The sequence below is a fragment of the Eriocheir sinensis genome, chromosome 70 (genome assembly GCF_024679095.1).
Source record: "Eriocheir sinensis breed Jianghai 21 chromosome 70, ASM2467909v1, whole genome shotgun sequence".
NCBI lineage: Eukaryota > Metazoa > Arthropoda > Malacostraca > Decapoda > Varunidae > Eriocheir > Eriocheir sinensis.
In genome coordinates, this window is record NC_066578.1 from 7,540,192 (window position 1) to 7,558,592 (window position 18,401).

At 47.3% G+C, this 18,401-nt stretch overlaps 1 long non-coding RNA gene across 3 annotated transcripts in view; it reads left to right on the top strand.

The window, feature by feature from the left end:
• The window catches only part of LOC126988818 (uncharacterized), a 43,051-nt gene extending 29,521 nt beyond the window's left edge, over positions 1 to 13,530 (top strand). The window contains exons 2-5 of one of the 3 annotated variants that reach the window (XR_007742552.1): positions 10,202 to 10,989; positions 11,131 to 11,271; positions 11,408 to 12,017; positions 12,451 to 13,530. This is a non-coding gene — a long non-coding RNA (uncharacterized LOC126988818). Of the gene's footprint in view, positions 1 to 10,201; positions 10,990 to 11,130; positions 11,272 to 11,407; positions 12,291 to 12,450 lie in introns of those variants that run through there. The other 2 variants (XR_007742553.1, XR_007742554.1) reach the window with 2 other exon arrangements.
• The last annotated feature ends 4,871 nt before the right edge of the window (positions 13,531 to 18,401 follow it).

The following is an 18,401-nucleotide window of genomic DNA, read 5'->3' on the forward strand; positions in this document are numbered from 1 at the left end:
CCGGGGTCTAGGGTGGGAAGGGATGCTCGTGGCTGCCGGGGTCTGTCTGTCTGGCCGCCCCTTCATTGTTCTGGCCGCAGCGCCGACCTTTACCGCCGCAGGCACCCGGTTAGCAATTGGCCGAGCCGGAGTTGCCTCACGTCGCTTGCAACATCCCGCCAGTCAGCCATGCACGCGCCGGCCGGCCATGCATACCGACCCGCCCTCTGCGTTTCCTCCGACCCTGATCTCCACCTGTAATTACGGGTGTAACTCATGGTTCACCTGTTCCGCGCTGCGTCACGTGTCGCTGGTGTCTGTCGCGCGGCGTAACATGCGGTGCCGTGCCTCTCGTGAATAGCGGGCGACTCCTTTCCCAGTCATGGTGCCTGAGGAGTGTTTACGCTTCCCGGCCCACGGCGCAGATGTGGCCGCTCCCTCGCCGCCCCCTCCCTTCCCTCCCGCCTCCTCTACCCCCCTCGGTCTGGCGGCGGCTCCAGTCACCGCCTCACATGCTGCCTCACGCTCGCCGGGGCGCCTGCTCTCAAGGCGGCACCAAGGGGTCAAAGACCCGTATATTTGGGGCTTACACAATGGTACACACCCACATTGGATAAGGCTTCCGTAGAGGTTGTGTCAGTATTTCCATGGGTAGTTTTATGAGTCTGGTGACAAGAAGGGAAAGAGGGAAGGAGGAGGTGGGACAGAAATCGGTATAGGCCTGTATTTTTTTTTTTTTTTTTACAGTAGAGGAGTCAGTTCAAGGGCATAAAAAAAGGTAACAAATGTGAAAATAAAAAGCCCGCTACTCACTGCTCCTATAAAGAGTCAGAGGGGTATTCTCAAGCATTTCGGGAGCTTACACAGATGCATATTTGACAAGGCTTTCAGAAGAGTTTGGGGCATTTCCAGGAATAGTTTTATGATCCTTTGTGTAGTTCGACTCTTCTTCTGTAACTTGAACCCCAAAACCACTCATAAGAACCCAACTGATCTCCTTTTCGGCCTTTGGAAGTAGTTGACCTGAGAGTCCAAAGCTTCCCCAAGGAGTGTGTTCGCGTAGATATCACAAGTTACGACGCTCTCTGTTTTTTTCCTTCATTTATCCCAATCTTCTTCTTCTTCCAGCTTTTCCCTACTTGCGGTCGCTACAATGATCCTTCACGAATCTCTCCCAGGTGTTTCTCTCGTGCTGCTCCTTACACAGTCCCTCCACCTCGTCTTCGTTCTCCCTCTCCTTCTCTCTGGTATCTCCCTGTTTACCACCCTCTTGAGATAGTGATCTTTCTCTCGCCTTTCCCAATACTTAGCCTTAATTAGAGCACCAGCGTGGCCCAGCACTGTTAATGTGGCAACAACTCCCCTAGTTTGCACCGCGTTATGTACTTGCTTGAGTATTTTCGGGTCAGGGCGGCGCCGATGTTCAGTTTTTGCTGCAGTGTTAAGTTGGAAGAATCTTTTGAATCTGGATCAACTCTGACATTTTGGTGGGCTTCCTCTGAATGCTCTCCCGCTCCCTTATGACTTTCTCTCTCTCTCTCTCTCTCTCTCTCTCTCTCTCTCTCTCTCTCTCTCTGCGTCCTTATTCTGTATAGTTCTTCCTCGCCCCTTTTGATAATCGGATACTTGTCTGTGTTTCTTTCTCACATCCTTGTTCTCTCGTCCTCTTTCTCGTCCCCTACTGTGTGTGTGTGTGTGTGTGTGTGTGTGTGTGTGTGTGTGTGTGTATTTACCTAGTTGTATTTACCTAGTTGTAGTTGTACAGGGCCTGGGCTTTACCCTCGTGTGGTCCCGTCTCCGTATCTGTGTGTGTGTGTGTGTGTGTGTGTGTGTGTGTGTGTGTGTCGGGGCAGCTGACAGCCAACGCGATTTCCTGCTTATGGTATAACAACAACCAGTCGGCGTCGGTGGCAGGTGGCGGCGGCGGTGACAAGTTGCAGTGACAGCCGCGGCGGGTTATGCAAGGGCTAATGGCGCGGCGGGAGCGTGGCGGCGTGTTGGCTGCCGGCGGGGTAGTGGACATGGCGGGTGATGCTGATTGGCTGGGTGGGTCAGGTGGCATGGGGGGCCAAGAAGGTGGGGTGTTAGACAGTTTATTAACAAATCAACTGGTACACCCGGCCTCTTGCAGACTCCTTACGTTCTTATGTTCTTATGTTCTTATTACGTAAACTAAACTAAAGATGCAAAAAAATCATAGCTGTCCAAGAATAGCTTTGTCTTACCCCGAAGTAAACCCAAACATCACTTAACTAATCATACATGGAAACATGGAAATACAGGCGACAGAAAGCTTACTGGCCCAAACATCACATAACTAATCATCATTTCAATTATATATAAAGTTCAGGGACACGGGTTGGTTGAAGGTCTGGGCAGCATGTGGGTAATCTTCAGCCACTCGGCGATGGTTGAAAATTGTCAGGTTGTGTTGGTGGGACTCTGAACCAGGTCCCCGGGCTCACCACGCCGCACGCTGACCACTGGGCCACCGCCTCCCCACGCACTGAACGCGTAACACTGAACAGGCCATCTAATGCTGTTCAAAGCAGCTCTCTCAAATGCAAGTCTTTGTACTACTGAAGGGGAGGTGGGTGCTGGCTGTGTGGACGAGGACTCACTGTTGCGCTACTCTCGTCGCCCGAGTCTCCCGCGCCTCCCAGCCTGATACATCCACGGGTGTGTCCCAGCCCGAGGTCACCGAGGCCGCCGCGGTGCATGACCACACACCATCCATCCACCAGGCGAGACGGATGGTGTCGTGCGAATAAGTTCAAGTCTTATTACCCAGACGAGGTTCAGCTAGACGTGCATTCCCTCAGCGTCTCGGCGGGGCGGCCAGGCTTAAGCAACGTGAGGTGTCGGGCCGGGATGCATGATAGCCTCAGCGGACGGTTAAATCCCGCCTCGACGATCCTTCCTTCAGGCACGAGGCAACAGATTGGATGAAATACAAAGTGGCGGTCTCAGTCATTTTGCAAGAGGCCGGGTCGTGGTGGGATGATTCAGTGTGAAGGAAGTCTCACAAAAAACATGATCTAATGCATGGTGACAGTTCCCGCCCACTCCCAGCTCGCCCGCCACCCTCAGGACTTGTGTCGTGTTGTCCTGCACGGCGAGAGTAATAAAGTGTCAGTTTCAGTTATTTTGCAAGAGGCCGGGTCGTGGTGGGATGAATCTGTGTGAAGGAAGTCTCACAAAAAACACGATCTCACGGTGAGTCTCCACTTCCAGCACGCCCGCCACCCTCAGGACATGTGTCGTTGTTGTCCTGCACAGCGAGAGTAATAAAGTATCAGTCTCGGCCATTTAGCATGAGGGTCGTGATAGAATGATTCAATGTGAAGGAAGTCGCAGAAAAAACATGATCTCACGGTGAGTCTCCACTTCCTGCTCGCCCGCCACCCTCGGACACATCGTTGTTGTCCTGCACAGCGAGAGTAATACGTAGTGTCAGTCTCGGCCATTTAGCATGAGGGCTTATAGAATGACCATGGAAGGAAGTCGCAGAAAAGAAAACATGATCTCATTCTCCGCTTTCCTTCCTGCGCCACCCTGCAGTCATCCTCGGTCATGATTCAGACGAGAGTAATACGTAGTGTCAGTCTCGGCCATTTAGCAGAAGTCGTGGTAAGATGATTCAGACGGAAGGAAGTATAAAAAAAAATAGCTCACGGTGACAGTATCCACTTCCTGCTCGCTCGCCACCCTCAGGACTGTCTCGTTGTTGTTGTCTTCCCACTTCCTGCTCGCTCGCCACCCTCAGGACTGTCTCGTTGTTGTTGTCTTCCTTTGCGGCCGCGCAGCGCACAAACAGTGACGCCACACACTGCAGCCATGACACCGCCCGCCTATTGGGATTAAAACACTTTCATTAACACTCACAAAGGAAAACAATTTAAAATGGAATAAACAGACGATAACTGCATGGGCCGAATCTTCATGTTCGTTCAGTAAGTAATTTGAGAGATTCGCTTTGTCGAGGTTATGCATTTTTCAGCGTTCAGAGTTCATACATTCAGCTTAGAGAAAGAGAATGAAAGAAAGAAAGAGAGAAAGAAAGAAAGAAAGAGAGGAAGAGAGAGAAAAAAGAAAGTATGAATGAAAGAATGTGAGATAAAGAAGGCGAAGAAGAAGAAGAAGAGAGAGAGAGAGAGAGAGAGAGAGAGAGAGAGAGAGAGAGAGAGAGAGAGAGAGAGAGAGAGAGAGAGAGAGAGAGAGAGAGAGAGAGAGAGAAGTTAAAAAAAAGTGTTGTTTTTATTTCGTTTTGTAGTACCAGCGAATGTTTTATGCTTTTTTATTTTACCTTTTTATACCAAACTTTGATCATAAACTCTTTGTGTGTTCTGCCGCTTCCCAAAACTGTTTCCATTACTTTACCGCAAAACTCATCATTTCTGTAATTTAATTCTTCTGTGCTGTATATTTTCACTTCCAACAACGCGTGCCAAAGTTAATCCACAAGAGAGGCAGTGAGTGGCCGGGTACTAACTACTATAGGCCATATTTTTAAACATTTCAACGTCCAAGCACACATATTTGACAAGCCTTTCATAGGAGTTGTGGGAGGCATTTCCACGGGTGCTTTTATGCTCCTGGTGGTGGTATGACAAGGCGTGTTGCTATGGCATTGCTTAACCTCCATAACTTGCATCTCCTGGTCATGACATTGCTTTGCTTTCTCCTACGAGGCTACATATGGGTTCGTTAAGGAAAACTCTCGCATTCTTCGTAAACCGCTGCGGATTGTAAAGTCTCCCGCCACTCTGCAGTTGACGTCGTAATGATCTCGGCTTGGCTTTTAATTCCCAGCAATATCCGGTGATGCCCGATGATGGATTCCAGGGCCAGATCTTTGCTTTCGTCTATCTGTCTGTGTGTGAAAGGCACCGAGCAAAATAGAGAGAGGAAAAAAACGACGAAATGTAGAGACACGAAAGGAAAAAGGGAAGAAAAAGTGAGCCGGTGAGGGGCCGACGCTCGAGAAAAATGTCCCCGGGAAGGGTCGGGGCGCACCTTTTTGGAGGCGCACACTGCCGCGGATTTCTCGACAAAAAACCCAATCTTTATTTTCCTGCAGGGAGGCAAAGGACACGATTTTTTCCCTTCGTTTCGGTTGAGAAATGAAAACAACACAAAAACTCAGCCATTTACATTTACGAACTAGCAGCTTTTTTTTCATTATTTTTTCCTTTTTTTTTTCTTTGCCCTTGAACTGTCTCCTTTGCGGTAAAAAAAAGAGGAGTCACACTGGGGGCGAAAGGCAAAAAAAGACTCAAGTGGGAGGCAAAGAACATACATTTTTTTTTGTTCTTTCCAACTGAGACTACGAGGTTTCCTACTTCATGAACCGTCCTTTTCCTTCCTTCCATAACCAGACACGTAAACTCAGACTGTCTCGAATACCCAAAGGTCCACGCTCTCATAACGATTCACGCGCCTCTTCAACCTCAAGCAAATGAGATTTCCCGGTAAGAATAGCTAAGTCCACCTTTCCCAATGCTCCGGCGGGACAGACGGATCCCTAATGTTACAGGATCACGCAAGCAAAAGTTCCAATGGGTACTGCTAAGCTCGCGACCCCAACTTCTGGTATTATTCATTTTAGTGGCCGTCCAAGTTGCCTCGAGTATAGGCTCTTGGCGTGATTAATAGCAGTTTGTTCGCTCGGGCTCACAGTGTTGGTCGCTTGAGAATCCCAACACAGAAAATTCATCACACACACACACACACACACACAGACACACACACACGCACAGGGACGGAAACACACACATAGATCTACACATATAATCTTTTTGTTGTATTTTAAAAGTCTACGCCGCCCATTTGTTCATATTTGAGAGAGAGAGAGAGAGAGAGAGAGAGAGAGAGAGAGAGAGAGAGAGAGAGAGAGAGAGAGAGAGAGAGAGAGAGAGACATATCTATCCCTTCAAGCAACAGACGAGAGGACTGGTTGGCTTTCTGAATGGCTGGCTTTCTAACTGGTCCGTCCCCTTCCCTTCCTATCGTCCCTCGTCTATTGCCAGCCAGCCAGCCAGACAGACAGACAGACACACCTTCCCCCCCCCGCCATTATCGTCAGGTCAATAGCTATCACGTCGGAGTTTGTCTTATCTCTCTCCCTTCACCGGCGTGCCATCCTCAGGTCCGCGTCCCTTTCACACCGCCCTCGCGCGTCGACGAGCGTGAAATGAGAGATACCGAGGCGGAGAACATCTGTCACTCTGTCGTCTGTCGCCCCACGAACACAACGAGGAAGGGAAGGGAACCCAGCAGACTCATAACACCGGAAAGACGTACTTGTTCTCCGTAAAATGAAAGACGCCGAGACGAACATCTGCACGTATACTTATTCAACGCATATTAAAGGATACGGAAACGAGAAAAATCTGTCATCTCTCGCCACACAAAGGAACCCAGCGGACGCCTAACACTAGACACGCGTAGTACTTATCCTCCCGTGTCTGTTCAGTGGAATTAAATTACGCGAGCACGACCCCAAAGCGCCGAGCTGTTCCACGCCGCCGAGCAGGGGTCCGACGACGAGGAGGAGGAGGAGGAAGAGAACATAAGAACACAAGAACGTAGGAGTCTGCAAGAGGCCAGAGGAGGAGGAGGAGAAGAAGGAGGAGGAGAACATAAGAACACAAGAACGTAGGAGTCTGCAAGAGGCCGGAGGAGGAGGAGGAGGAGGAGGGTTGCTGAGAGGGTAGGAAAATGTGTAAGGGAAGGGAGGGAGGAAGGGATGGGGAGAGAAGGAACTGGAGTATTGAAGAAAGGAAGGCAAGAGACGAGGAGGGATTTACTGATGATGTTAAAATGTAAGGGTATCTCTCTCTCTCTCTCTCTCTCTCTCTCTCTCTCTCTCTCTCTCTCTCTCTCTCTCTCTCTCTCTCTCTCTCTCTCTCTCCACCTTTTATCTTATATGCGATAAGAGACGTTTCGCTATATCTATTTTACGTTGTCTTGGTAACACTGTTTTAATAAGAAAATTGAATAGGTTGTCTTTTTGTTTTTTGTTTATTTTTGTTTCTTGAAAGTCGAGTTACAGGGACAAGCGGCGGAACGAGAGGCTGAATGAGGCAGGGAGGGGGCGGGGGCTGAGGGAGGGAGGGAGAGAGGGAGAGGAGGAAGGGGAGAGGGAGGGGTGTTATCCTTAGAGGGGCCACTTTGTAAACATTCTCCCCTGCTTTTCTGCTCGGCTCCCTGGAGATGCGCGCCGCTCGTCCACCTCACGCGGCTCTGTAACGAGATTATCTTTTGTTTTTACCCCGGCGAGGACTTTTTTTCAACCTTTTGTCAGGGCGTGTTGGCGCGTGTGTGCTGCGGCCTGGCTGGGGGAACGGGGTCGGGAGGCGAGCGAGGGCGTAAGGGCTGACCATGTTAGTGTTTGAGTTTGGAAGGGAATGAGACCGGTCGGTATTCTCAGGCGCTTTCTTCCCTTACATCATCTATTTCCAAAGGCCAAATAGAAGATCAGTCGGGTTCTAATGCGTGTTGGTTGTCTCAATTGATTTACACGAGTCTTGGGACCTCGGTGGCACAGGACATCAGGGGGCTAGGAGGGGGAAGGACAGTGGAGTTTTGGGGTTTTGGGACCTCGGTGGCACAGGACATCAGGGGGTTGGGAGGAGGAAGGACAGTCGAGTTTTGGGGTTTTGGGACCTCGGTGGCACAGGACATCAGGGGGCTAGGAGGGGGAAGGACAGTCGAGTTTTGGGGTTTTGGGACCTCGGTGGCACAGGACATCAGGGGGCTAGGAGGGGGAAGGACAGTGGAGTTTTGGGGTTTTGGGACCTCGGTGGCACAGGACATCAGGGGGCTAGGAGGGGGAAGGACAGTCGAGTTTTGGGGTTTTGGGACCTCGGTGGCACAGGACATCAGGGGGCTAGGAGGGGGAAGGACAGTGGAGTTTTGGGGTTTTGGGACCTCGGTGGCACAGGACATCAGGGGGCTAGGAGGGGGAAGGACAGTGGAGTTTTGGGGTTTTGGGACCTCGGTGGCACAGGACATCAGGGGGCTAGGAGGGGGAAGGACAGTCGAGTTTTGGGGTTTTGGGACCTCGGTGGCACAGGACATCAGGGGGCTGGGAGGGGGAAGGACAGTCGAGGAGTTTCACCCTGAAGAGAACGTGTGAGGCGATGGTCTCTTGAGGGGCCAATTGAGCGCTTGTAAGACACGGCGTAAAGATGTACTCGAGAACGTTTTACGGCGCGACCCGACCAGACTTTGTGGTGTGTGTGTGTGTGTGTGTGTGTGTGTGTGTGTGTGTGAGAGAGAGAGAGAGAGAGAGAGAGAGAGAGAGAGAGAGAGAGAGAGAGAGAGAGCACATAGCTACTTGAATAGCCTCGCTGGACTTGATTAATACGAGACTCAGCCTAGACGTCCACATGTGCGTCTATGCTGAGAACAACACACACACACACACACACACACACACACACACACACGCACACGGTAACCACGGTAATCAGCGCCGCGTGTCTGAAGGAGCGCTGTGAGGGGCGCTTCTCTCTGCCTCTCCGGGCAATGCGACTAACTAAGGTCCTTCCTGAATATGAGCTTCGGCAGGAGGAGGAGATGGACCTTGAAGGGGCTGGCTGGGAGGGCGGGAATGGAAAGACTAGTTAAAGTTATCTCCGTATATGAGCTTCGGGAAGAGGAGAGGGACTTTCTATTCAGGATGGTTGGCGAAGAGGGGAATAAGTTAAAAGGTTAGTTAAAGCTTAATTTAAAAGTAGTTAAAGGGACTGGCTCGGGGGGCGGGAATGGAAAGACTAGTTAAAGTTATCTCCGTATATGAGCTTCGGGAAGAGGAGAGGGACTTTCTATGGGCTGGGAGGTAGGTTGGCGAAGAAGGGGATGAGTTCAAAGGTTCAAAGGTTAGTTGAAGATTAATTTAACCCGGTAGCTGCGGGGATCATGTTTCTTAATGGTCCCTCTAAGCGAGAAAAATGAGAAAAAAATCATCACTCACACAAACCATTTCATAATACATATCAACGCATTTGTGATCAGTTTATGTATCATCTACGTCGGGGGGTTTATATCATGGCACAAATTTGGCCCGTCGCTGCTACCGGGTTAAAGGGGGAAATACATAGGAATACATAGGGCTGGGAGGCCGGTTGGGAGGGCGGCGAGGGGCGGGGTGTGCCGGGGCGTCGTTACTAATGCAGGGAGGTGAGCGGGGTCCCCGGTCTTGTTAGGCGGGGATTTCTCTGGGGCGTCGCGGGCCGGGAGGAACAGCGATCGTTGGGGCCTGAGCTGCAGCCTCCCGTCCTTTTTGTCCAGTGGTGTGTGTGTGTGTGTGTGTGTGTGTGTGTGTGTGTTTGGCTGTTCATTTTTGCGTCTTGTGGCTTCGCTTAACGTGGCTAAAACTTATCATGTATCAATTAACTGTCTTGTATCAACAACAACAACAACAACAACAATTTTATTACTGCTATTGTTACATGTTACTGTGCATCTGTTTGGGTCATCTCAAGCCTGTCTGTGGCGAGATCATTTGTGCACACCGCCAGAAATGATTATTACACACGGGCAGGAGTCCAGAACCCCGGGCCAGAAACACCTCGTGCCCGGGCCAGACACTCCTGTTCTATGGAGGACAGCCTCTGCCTCCAAGCACCGGCCCTCACGCGAGCAGCAGAGTGCCGGCCAGAGCCTCAGTGCCAGGCCGCCCTTCAGCTCAGCGACATTCTCCTCCCCGCCTCAAAAACAGATTGTTGTGGTGAAATTTAATTAAGCTACATATTGCCAGGCGTGGGACGATAGACTCATGCGACATTGTTTTGTGTTTGAACTATATTTGAGGCAGACCCGGCCGTCGAAAACTGACTGAACGCAACAACACAACCTTCACGCCCAGACACAGCGTAACACAGACACACGGTGTTCCAGCGTGTGCTGTGACAAGTGCAAACACATAATTGTTCCAGCCCTGACTACTATTGCTGATAGTAATGAGGACAGTAATAACTATAATAAGTGTTATGATAAGGCTGTTAATAAGTATCTTAAGAGTTTAAAATAATGATGATAATAATAAGTATAGCAACAGTAATATGTTAATGATAGAGTAATCATTATCGTTGTTATTATTATTTTTCTTGTTAATTATTTTCTTATTAATATAAGTATCAGCAGCACCAGGCGCAGCTGCTGCAGCGGTGATGTGATGAAAATGTTATTAACGGTGTTGTTCTGTGTGTCGCAGGTACCGTGCCATCACTCCTCCGCTCAGGGCGGCGGCGGCGGCGCGGCTGTTGTCTCGTCAACACGACACAAGGCAAGTTGTGTTGTCCTCCGGGGCGTCCTCGCGGAGGCGCCTCGCGGCCTCATGAATACAAATGAGCACATCATCACTACGCGGGGACGCGGCGCCAATACCGAACACGAATATAAACACAACAAGGGTCCATTTATTTGCATGTTTAGCGCCTTTTCGCTCCGTGGTGTGGCGGGACGCTAACGAGCAGGGAAGGAGGTGCTTAGCAGGGCAGGCAGTACAGCGGACGCGGCCGTTATCCCCTCGTGAGCGTCTCAGACACTGCTAAGTGCCTCCATATTCGCGCCACTATTAACATAACCGGCTCTTGGCGCGCCCTTCACGCATATCGCTTCATCATCATGTTACGCTGCGATTACCAGGATTAGCACGCACAAAGAACCCGCCTTGATACAGCGGTGTTGACGGAGACATGTCTCGCCCCGACGCGTTCTTCAATTGCTTACTGGTGAAGGCGAGGGGGGGAAGGAGGAGGATGCGTAGTCCCTATCTCTCTACTGGCATGTGGCGCCGACGCTTGAACAGGCCAGGTTAGGTTAGGTAAAGTGTGGTTAGATTTGCCTAGGTAAGGTAAGGTTAGGTTAGCTGAAGTTGGGGTGAGGTGAGGTTAGATAAGGATTGATTAGGTTAGGTAAGGATAGATAAGGTTAGGTTAGGTAAGGATAGGTGAGGTAAGGTTAGGTAAAGTCTGGTTAGATTTGCCTAGGTAAGGTTAGGTTAGGTTAGCTGAAGTTGGGGTGAGGTAAGGTTAGATAAGGATTGATTAGGTTAGGTAAGGATAGATAAGGTTAGGTTAGGTAAGGATATGTGAGGTAAGGTTAGGTAAAGTGTGGTTAGATTTGCCTAGGTAAGGTCAGGTTAGGTTAGCTGAAGTTGGGGTGAGGTGAGGTTAGATAAGGATTGATTAGGTTAGGTAAGGATAGATAAGGTTAGGTTAGGTAAGGATAGGTGAGGTAAGGTTAGGTAAAGTCTGGTTAGATTTGCCTAGGTAAGGTTAGGTTAGGTTAGCAGAAGTTAGGGTGAGGTAAGATTAGATAAGGATTGATTAGGTTAGGTAAGGATAGATAAGGTTAGGTTAGGTAAGGATAGGTGAGGTTAGGTTAGGTAAAGTGTGGTTAGATTTGCCTAGGTAAGGTTAGGTTAGCTGAAGTTGGGGTGAGGTGAGGTTAGATAAGGATTGATTAGGTTAGGTAAGGATAGATAAGGTTAGGTTAGGTAAGGATAGGTGAGGTAAGGTTAGGTAAAGTGTGGTTAGATTTGCCTAGGTAAGGTTAGGTTAGGTTAGCTGAAGTTAGGGTGAGGTAAGGTTAGATAAGGATTGATTAGGTTAGGTAAGGATAGATAAGGTTAGGTTAGGTAAGGATAGGTGAGGTAAGGTTAGGTAAAGTGTGGTTAGATTTGCCTAGGTAAGGTTAGGTTAGGTTAGCTGAAGTTGGGGTGAGGTGAGGTTAGATAAGGATTGATTAGGTTAGGTAAGGATAGATAAGGTTAGGTTAGGTAAGGATAGGTGAGGTAAGGTTAGGTAAAGTCTGGTTAGATTTGCCTAGGTAAGGTTAGGTTAGCTGAAGTTGGGGTGAGGTGAGGTTAGATAAGGATTGATTAGGTTAGGTAAGGATAGATAAGGTTAGGTTAGGTAAGGATAGGTGAGGTAAGGTTAGGTAAAGTCTGGTTAGATTTGCCTAGGTAAGGTTAGGTTAGGTTAGCTGAAGTTGGGGTGAGGTGAGGTTAGATAAGGATTGATTAGGTTAAGTTAGGTAAGAATAGATAAGGTTAGGTTAGGTAAGGATAGGTGAGGATTGGTAAGGCTAGATTTGATTATGTTATGTTATGTTAGGTAAAGTTTGAGTGAAGTAAGGTTAGATAAGGATTGATTAGGTTAGGTTAGGTAAGGATTGGTTAGGTAAGGATAGATAAGGTTAGGTTAGGTAAGGATAGGTGAGGATTGGTAAGGCTAGATTTGATTATGTTATGTTATGTTAGGTAAAGTTTGAGTGAAGTAAGGTTAGATAAGGATTGATTAGGTTAGGTTAGGTAAGGATAGATAAGGTATGGATAGATAAGGTTAGGTTAAGTAAGGTTAGATGAGGATTGGTTAGGCTAGATTTGATTATGTTATGTTATGTTATGTTAGGTAAAGTTAGGATGAAGTAAGGTTAGATAAGGATTGATTAGGTTAGGTTAGGTAAGGATAGATAAGGTTAGGTTAGGTAAGGATAGGTGAGGATTGGTAAGGCTATATTTGATTATGCTATGTTATGTTATGTTAGGTAAAGTTAGGATGAAGTAAGGTTAGATAAGGATTGATTAGGTTAGGTTAGGTAAGGATAGATAAGGTTAGGTGAGGATCGGTAAGGCTAGATTTGCTTGTTATGTTAAGTTAGGTTAGGTTAGGTAAGGTTAGAAAAGAGTTATTCATGGTAACTTTTTTTATAACAAAGGCGACAGTTCAAGGGCATAAAAGAGAAAACAATAATGAAAAAAAAAAAGCCCGCTATTTACTGCTCCTAAAAAAGAGTGCAGAGAAGTATCCGAAAGAGAGGTTTGAGTGGGGTATTTACAAGGAGAGTATTTTCCAGAGCACCTCGTGGCTAGTTTCTGAGCTACAGCCTTTACTCGGGGGCCACATACCCATAGAGAGACAGATAACATGCAGCCGGGACTCAGTGACAGTGGACGGAGGGGAGGTGTCAGTGAGTACGATTGGCCAGCGAAATTCTGCCGTGCCAAGCGTTGGAGTCAAGTGCTGGACGATGCATTGGAGTGATCAGACACGTCGTAATCTGATTGGTCTGGCGCGTCATTGACTGGTCGAGGGCTTCAGCTTGTCCCCGACGCTGCCATGATTCTGTAGAGAGAGAGGGAGGGGAGGGAGGGTGAAGAAGGAGAGGAAAGGAAAGGAAACAAAGATAAAGGAAACGAAGCAAGAGGGAGAGAGAGGGAGAGGGACAAAGAGTAAGAGTGAGATGAGACACAAGAGACGAGGGAGGTGAAACTATAAAACACTACCCCACTAAAGTCCGTAAGGGAAGTTAGCCAACACCAACACGTCCAATCGCCAACCTCTAGCATTCTTTAGGTCCGCCCTCGCGCGCCGCTCCCTGTATTACCTAAGCGTGTAATTGTTTAAGCTGTAGCGTCCCGAGACTCAAGAAGGGACGGCCGGCTCTAATCTTACGCTGGGGAGATGCAAATTACGCTAAGTGTTCCGGGGGCTGTGATGAGGGAGTACGGGTGGAGGAGGCGGCGTGGGGCGAGGAGGGAAGGGAAGGGGAGGGTGGGAGAGAGAGGGAAGGAAGGATGAAGCAGACAGGAAGGGAAGGGAGAGTACAGAGGAGGAAAGAGAGAAGGGAAGGGAGAGTACAGAGGAAAGGAAATGAAGAGCAGAGAGGGAAGGAAGTATGACTCATAGGAATAGAAGGGAAGGGAAGGGAGAGAGAGGGAAGGGAAGGGAGGGCAGAGAGGGAAGGAAGGATGACCCAGACTGGAAGGAAAGGGAAGGGAAGGGAAGGGAAGGGAAGGTAGGGAAGGGAAGGGCAGGGAAGGGAAGGGATAGCAGAGAGGGAAGGGAAGGGAAGGGATAGGGGAGAGGGAAGGGAAGGGATATGAGAGAGTGAAGGGAAGGAAGAGCAGAGAGGGAAGGAAGGATGACCCAGACAGGAAGGAAAGGGAAGGGAAGGGCAGGGAAGGGAAGGGATAGCGGAGAGGGAGGGGAAGGGGTAGCAGAGAGGGAAGGGAAGGGAAGGGAAGGGAGGGCAGAGACAGAGAGCAGAGAGGGAAGGAAGCATGACCCAGACAGGAAGGAAAGGGAATGGAAGGGAAGGAAGGGAAGGGAAGGGAAGGGAGGGCAGAGACAGAGAGCAGAGAGGGAAGGAAGCATGACCCAGACAGGAAGGGAAGGGAAGGGTAGTGAGGTCGATGTGCGAGGTGGTATACACTGAAGACTGTTGCTCCAGGTCACGCGTTTAAAGCTGCTGCTGGTCCCAATGAACTCCCTGGTGGCGTCGTAGGGTGGCAGACGCTCCCCTCGACCTATGCCCTTAACCTTCCAGCTGCGGAATATGAGTAGACAAGAGTCCTTTCTATGCGTATTACCGGCCCTTGACTTAAACTTACCAGACCATAAGGAGTTAAAATGTATATCATCATAATCATCTCAGTTTTATGCAGCATCTAATGATATTCTTTCCGGTAAAGTTGCATATTTGTGATGTGATTATGCCGGGTTAGTGATGGATTGGATGAACTGCACTGTAATTTGTGGGTCTCCAAGCGACTCTGAAATTAAATTAACCTTATTTTTTTTCGGCGTCCTAATTTTGGTTTTTCTGCGCACTCATTTTTATTTTTATTTTCTTTTTTTAGTTTTTTTTATAATTTTCAGTTTTTCAGCGTCCGCAATGAATTTTTCCGGCATTTTTATTGTAGTTTTTCCAGCGGTGGTCTCATTTCTCATTTGGTTTGGTATTATTTTGTTTTTCTTCATTTTCATATAAGTTTTTTCGGTATTTTTGTTTGATTTTCTCGGCGTTTTCATTTCAGCTTTGCGGCATTTTCATTTAAGTTTTGGGGTATTTTCATTTACGTTTTTGGGCATTTTCACTTCATTTTTTGGGCATTTTCACTTCAGTTTTTGGGCATTTTCACCTAACTTTTTCTGCGTCCTCAATTCAGCCTTTCGTATTTCATGTCTATTTACTACGCCCTTCCTCTATCATCATCTTTTTTTATATATAGAAGTTGCGTATTCCATTAAATTTAACGCTTTTTATCTACTTTTACTACATAGAAGCACCGTGTTGCATTGATTCTGTTATATTCTACCTTTGTTTGTCCCTTGCCCTGACTCACATAGCGTAAAAAAACCCGCGTCATTAACATCAGCTCACATCAAAAGGGTCGCGCACACCAGTGGCTTAGACGCGATCCTTGTATATCCTTCCTCAGTGGCGTTCTTGGTTTTTCCCGCGCGGCGTTAGCGGTAACTAATCATATTATTATTGTGTCGGGGGGAACCCTTTGGCCGTGCTGAGCTGCTTGTGTTTCGTCTCAGCTTAATTCAATTGCTCTTGGTGACGGAAAGAATGCGAGGGAGAGAGAGAGAGTCGAGGGGAAGGAGCGACAGTAAAAGGAGAAGAGATCGAGGTCGTGAAGTTGGTTGGAAAGAGACGAAAAGAGAAGTAGTTGAAGGGGAGTAGATCAAGGTTGTAAAATGGGAAGAAGAGGACGAAGGTTTGGGTTTGGGGAAAGAAGAGTGAGAACAGAAGGCGACTGAGGAAAAGCTACCAACACAAAAAGGAAAATACAAGGCTTGGGTGAGGCAGAGAGAGAAGGTGAAGATAAAGGGATAGTTAGGAGCGCCGTGAGATACAAGTGATGGATAGAATCAAAAGAGAAAATAAGAAGCAGTTTACAAAAGACGAATGTTCAATAGGAAAAGCTTGATGCTTGGTGAGGGGCAGAGTAGGAGGCAGTAGTGTTATAGGAGAGTGCAGGAAGAGAAAGAAAGTTAGAGAAAAGAATAAGAAAAGTGAATAGGAGACAGTTAACGAAGACCTACAAATTCAAACAGCAAAGCGAGACTTGAGGGAAAGGTTGACAGACATAGAGAGATAGAGAGGAGGCAGTAGTGTCCTAGAAGAGTGCGGGAAGAGAAAGAAAGTTAGAGAAAAGATTAAGATGAGAAAAAGGAAAGCAATTGACGAGAAGCTACGTGTTGATAAAGGAAAATTCAAAGCTTATGGGAGGTAGACAGAGAGGTAGAGGGAACAGTGTGGGTCATAGGAGAGTGTACAGAAAGAGAAAGGAAGTTAGAGAAAAGATTAAAATGAGAAAAAGGAAAGCAATTGACGAGAAGCTACGTATTGGTAAAGGAAAATTCAAAGCTTGTAGAAGGTAGACAGAGAGGTAGAGGCAACAGTGTCATAGGTGAGTGCAGGAAGAGGGAGGGAGGGGGATGGTCGGCGTGGGATGGACAGATAATGGCTTCCTTCCTTAATCCCCTTCAGCCGCGAGGTCCTCTGTGGCCGTGTGACTTATAAGGTTGAATCCCGTCCCCTTGCAGTAAGATTAGGGACGCCAGCCTCAGATGTCTTCCTTTGTGTCTATCGTCGGACCTTCATGGAGTACTTTATCCTGTTAGTCTTCTTTTTCAATCGTCTCCAACTTTTTTCCTCTCTCTCTCTCTCTCTCTCTCTCTCTCTCTCTCTCTCTCTCTCTCTCTCTCTCTCTCTCTCTCTCTCTCTCTCTCTCTCTCTCTCTCTCTCTCTCTCTCTCTCTCTCTCTCTCTCTCTCTCTCTCTTATTGAGACTTATTTTTGGAGTCTGTTTATCTACATTTCCTTCCTTCCTTCCTTCCTTCCTTCCTTCCTTTCTTTCTTTCTTTCTTTCTTTCTTTCTTCCTTCCTTCCTTCCTCTTATCCTTCATTTAATTTGTACTTCATCAAACTCCTCTTTTTTTCAGTCATCTCAAAGCCAACATTTTTCTTCTCTATCTTTCTTTCTCCTTCTCTTTCTCCTTTCATTCCCATCTCGTTACTCTTCTTTCTTTCTTCTTAAATCTTCACCCCAAGTTTTTTTCCTACTTTTTACGACTAATTCTTCATTTTTGTTTGACTTTCTCTTTTTTTCTCCTTCCTTATTTCCTTCCATGTTTTTATCTTCCTTCTATTCCGTACTTTATCTTATTATTCTTTATTTAGCATATTCTTCTTCTAGCTAACTTTTTTTTGGTCCACTGTATAAGCTCCTTTTTGTTTTACTCTTTGTCTGTCTTTCTTCTCTCTCTCCTTCATACCCATTATCCTCTTTCTTTCTATTCTTCCTTCCTTCCTTCCTTCCTTCCTTCCTTCCTCTCTCCATCTCGTTGTTTATCCCATTCTTCTTCTTTCTTTAATCTTCTCTATGTCAACTTTTTCTCTTCTCCTTTGTGACATATTTTCTCTTCTTCGCGTCCTCCTCTTCACCCAATCCCTGTTCCTCTTCTCTCCTCCTCTTCCTCACCTCTTCACCTCTCCTCTTCCTCTTCCCCCGTCCTCCCGGTCTCTCATTTCTTCCTCCGCGGCGCGTTACGTGACTCCCGCTGAATCATCTCCATCACTCCGGCTTTTTCCCGCCATTTTTTCTGCAGCCTCTTCGCCATAATCCCTTCTTTGTTTAATTATACGCTTCTTACATCCTGCGTACTACGTCCCTTCGTCCCTAACTTCCTTTTTTTTTTTTCTTATTTTTTTTTTTTTTTGGGGGGGGGGGGGGTAGGAGAGGTTGGGCCCTTGAGCAGACAGGTGGACGATGATTTGGAGGTATGGTAAGGTCATGAATAGTAGTAGTAGTGGTAGTAGTAGTGGTAGTAGTAGTAGTAGTAGTAGTAGTAGTAGTAGTAGTAGTAGTAGTAGTAGTGGTAGTAGTAGTAGTAGTAGTAGTAGTAGTAGTAGTAGTAGTAGTAGTAGTAGTAGTAGTAGTAGTAGTAGTAGTAGTAGTAGTAAGAGAGGAAAGTCGTATTATCTAATGGATTTTTTGTTTTTTTTGTTTTTTTGTCTTAATTCTTTTTCCTCCTTCATGTCTCTCTGTGTCTTCCCTTCCCCTTCCCTTTCTCTTTTAATTTTCCCTTTTGTCTTTCTTCTTCTTGTTCCTGTTCTTGTTCTTCTTCCTCTTGTTCTTATTCTAATGTTTTTTTCTTCATTCTGTTTCGTCTTTGTAATTTCGTTCTATATGTGAGTCTTTTCTTCCCCATTTTTAAATTTCTTTTATATTATTTACATTTTCTTTACATTTTATTTCCTTTTCTTCTCTGTTCTCTTCTGTTACCTCTCTCTCTCTCTCTCTCTCTCTCTCTCTCTCTCTCTCTCTCTCTCTCTCTCTCTCTCTCTCTCTCTCTCTCTCTCTCTCTCTCTCTCTCTCTCTCTCTCTCTCTCTCTCTCTCATTCCCTCTGTGTGTGTGTGTGTGTGTGTGTGTGTGTGTGTGTGTGTGTGTGTGTGTGTGTGTGTGTGTGTGTGTGTGTGTGTGTGTGTGTGTGAAAGTGGCGTGCCTGAAGGATGGAAATGAGATAATGTTTGCTAATATATGTAATGGTATACGCGTTAGTGAGAGAGAGAGAGAGAGAGAGAGAGAGAGAGAGAGAGAGAGAGAGAGA